Source organism: Gavialis gangeticus, unplaced genomic scaffold (assembly GCF_001723915.1).
Source record: "Gavialis gangeticus isolate Ggan-Ray unplaced genomic scaffold, GavGan_comp1, whole genome shotgun sequence".
NCBI classification, from domain to species: Eukaryota; Metazoa; Chordata; order Crocodylia; family Gavialidae; genus Gavialis; species Gavialis gangeticus.
The window spans coordinates 6,394,099-6,397,283 of NW_017729019.1; the positions used below are offsets into that span (position 1 = coordinate 6,394,099).

General features: G+C 51.1%; 1 protein-coding gene across 2 annotated transcripts in view; it reads left to right on the forward strand.

The window, feature by feature from the left end:
- The first annotated feature begins 2,328 nt into the window (after positions 1 to 2,328).
- ZC3H11A (zinc finger CCCH-type containing 11A) overlaps positions 2,329 to 3,185 on the forward strand; it is a 27,536-nt gene continuing 26,679 nt past the window's right edge. Inside the window, exon 1 of one of the 2 annotated variants that reach the window (XM_019513918.1) lies at positions 2,329 to 2,412. The gene's annotated coding sequence lies outside the window, so the exon portion shown is untranslated. The remainder of the gene's footprint in view (positions 2,413 to 3,185) is intronic. The other variant, XM_019513919.1, reaches the window with a different exon arrangement.

A 3,185-nucleotide genomic window follows, 5' to 3' on the forward strand; every position in this document is an offset into this window, starting at 1 on the left:
TTTTCTTCTTCGTTTGCCATTGAGGGGAAGCAAAAAGGAACATTTTAACGTTCTTTAAAAAGGGAGAGGCACTTACTGGGGTTTGGAGAAGGCACTTGGTGTTTGCTAAGACGCCAAGAGCTTCAACCACTGTTCACAATCATGCGCTCCCAGCACTCTGTCCAGAAAGCAGAAAATCATAACCAATATTCATATATTGGTTAAATTAAGAGGGCAATAATAATATGGCAATAATCATCAGTTTAGCTCTGCTATGCCTGCCTCCCTCCCAGGGAGCTGGGGAACAGTACTGAGACCCAAAAGAGTACTGCTACCGATAGGTTCCCTAAACCTCTCCCAACCACACAGCTCCAATAAAAGATACCACGCAAACCCTTGCCCCTAATCATCTTCCCTTAATGTCCCACAAACTAAACCACATCTCATACTGTAACAAAAGAGAAGTTAAAAAGGGCAGCGTCTGTAGCTAGACCTAGAAAGGATCACTAGGCGCAAGGGGCACGGAGCAGACTTGTCACAGGAGAAAGCAAAGATTTTGCCAAGAGTTTGGGGAACCAACCTGGATACCATTAGTAAAACAAACTAAAAACCAAGCACAAGACCTATTTCTCCCTAGGCCAGTGGTTTCCAGCCTCAATGCCCCCCTCTTGACACTCAAGCCTCCTTTGGAAAATGCCAGCTTTTAATTTTCACTCGTTTGTGGCCCTGGGGAAGCTGGGAGAGCAGGTTTCCCTGTTGCAGAGGTCAGAAAGCCAGCAGCAGGTCAAAGTGCTGTCAGCACTGTGGAGTCCTATCTCTGGGTTTCTATTGTGACTCATGTTTGCACACCTCCCAGTGCTAACGTGGCATGGCACCCGGGGCACCCTTGATAGGCTCTTAAGACACCTCAGCTGACAACCCCTCTGTGCCTGTCCTTGCAGCTGCATGACAGGTCCGGGCAACCTGCCCCATCCCACCAGCGTTGCCACGTCTTAAATATGAAATTATTGTACTGGAAACTCAAAGTTACTGTATTTGCTGAAAAGCTATTGTACACTGAAAAAGTCTGCAAATAAGTCTGCAAATATGTCTTCTTCTTGACTTCATATTGCTCACTATACCTCACCAGTGAGTGAGAACTGAGTCACTAAAGTCAAAGCATTTCTTTATCTGGAGGCAAGCGGTCATAAGAAAGTGCCTGACAACAAACCCAAAAGTCAGTTAAGACTCCCTGGGCATGTCTACACATGTGCATTTACCGTGCAGTAATCAAAATTACTGCACAGTAGAGATGTGCGTCTACATACGCATGCCTGTGCTGCGCAGTAAATATGGTGACTTACGCTGACCTGAGTGTAAATTTGATACCTGCATCATGCAGGTATCAAATTTACTCCCAATTAGTTACTGCGCAGTAATGCACGCGTAGACACCCTACGGTGCAGTAATACTGTGTATGTGGACTGACTTGGGCCTAACTTTAGTCCTAAGTCAGTCCACACACAGCATTAATGCGCTTTAACGCCTGCACACGTAGACACCGGTCTGTTCCCACTTAGCGCACAGTAAATTTAAGCTAGCATCAAGGCACACGTAGACACACCCCCTGGCAGTGACTTGGGTTTTGCGTATGCTGCATCAATTAGGTGTCTCAAAAACCATTGTAGATTTTGAACACTTTTACTATTATTGATCATGCATCAGGCAAGGGTTGAAATTATCCTACAAATACAGTATTTTTTTTTAGAAACACAAAATCGCACACCTGAATAACCACCCAAGAAGCACACACTCTCATCACGTTAACAACCGACAAATTAATACCCCAAATCATCAGACGACAATAATACTACTTAATTATAATCCGACTATGTAATTGTACAGCGTACACATTGCATCAAAACTTGAAAAACGTGGTCACAAGGACTTATTTACATCTTTTTTACATACGAGGTGATTACATACAATGCAGACTAATTCCTCCAAATGATTTTACAAACCAGAAATCATTATTCCTCCTGTATTTAAAATACCATCATTACCGTACCCCTGCCCACACTGCATCCCACCCCTGGCAAGAGCGCTCACACTGGCCCTTTAAGCCTTTCCGCCTACAACTTCCAGCATGCAACGCTACGCCGGGCCCAGCTCCCTGAACGGACTACACTTCCCAGCACCCCCCTCCGAGGTCCCGCACTGCACGACGGGAGCTCCAATCCCGTCCCTCAGAGGAAGCCGCCCCTCCCCCCCGGATGTGCTCTGTGACGCCGGATGAAGTCACAATAGCGCCACCTTTGTGTCGGGCCGGGATGCGCGCCGCCTGCTGAGCGCCATCTTTGAGGCTGGCAACGGCGGCGGCCGAGGGAGCCGGCGGTGCGGGGAGGCCCAGCGGCGGCGGCGGCGCTCGGGGTTCGGTAAAGTCCCTGCTCGCCGGTAACTAGAGCCCTTAATAGACACGGGGCGGGCGAGGGCCCCTCAGCGAGGCCGGACCTACCCTCCCCCGCCGCCTCAGCGCCCCCAGGTCTGGCCGCGGCCTACAGAAGGCTGCGCGATCCCGCTCCTGGGGCGGCCTCGCCTCTCCCCCGCGGCCGGACGCGCTGGGCCGGGCTGGGGGCGGCCTGATTTCTCGACTGGAAACCCCCCCCTCGTGAAATCAGAGGAAATTCGGGTGGCAGGGACCCCGGGGGGGTCGCATCTAGTCCAACCCCTGCTGCTAGCTACATCATCCCAGCCACAATTTTGGCTGCAGGGGGTTTCGTCAGGGCGCCCGAATCCTTCCTGGTCTGGGTGACTTGGTCCCGGGACTCGGTTGGGCCATGGCCTGTGCTTAAATTCAGGATGACCGCGCACCAGTAGTTTCCCCGCGTTCCCTCCCTGCCAGCATGAGGCCTCCGGAGACTATCCCCAGACCTCATGCTTTGGGACTCAGGGGCGCGCCTTGCACCTGGAGATTGAGCCGTGCCCCGTATCGGTGTGAATATAACGCTGCGCGGTTGGCTTATAAAAATGATGTTTCCTGGGGGTAGTTAATCTCCAAACCACCGTTATGGAGTAGGTCGGGTGCACGCGAGACGGGTGAGGCTGCGAAGACGGTGGTACGTTTGATGCTGAGTTTCCCAGAATTTCAGGAAAAGGTTGCCCTGCAAAAAAATAATAATAAAAAAAGAAATTGTCCTCTGCCGTCCCTTCCCCCCCCCCCCCCCCCC